This window comes from Phaethon lepturus, unplaced genomic scaffold, assembly GCF_000687285.1.
Source record: "Phaethon lepturus isolate BGI_N335 unplaced genomic scaffold, ASM68728v1 scaffold2271, whole genome shotgun sequence".
Taxonomy (NCBI): Eukaryota; Metazoa; Chordata; class Aves; order Phaethontiformes; family Phaethontidae; genus Phaethon; species Phaethon lepturus.
Genome location: NW_010519612.1, coordinates 39,499 through 39,713, shown reverse-complemented (window position 1 = coordinate 39,713; position 215 = coordinate 39,499).

The following is a 215-nucleotide window of genomic DNA, read 5'->3' as shown; positions in this document are numbered from 1 at the left end:
GAACTAGACCGAACTGCTTTTTACTCTTCGTCGCTGTGAGGTTGCCGGTGTGTACGCTGCCCTTCCAAGAAGGAGGAAGAAGGCAGCCCCATATGTGACAGAGGCCTCCCCGTGTTGCTGCACATCAGGCCACGGCGCGGCTCCTGGCGCAGCTTCACGACCAGCGCCGAGCCCAGTACCGCCGGCTGGGGGGGCCGCCTCCCGGGGGGTTGGCC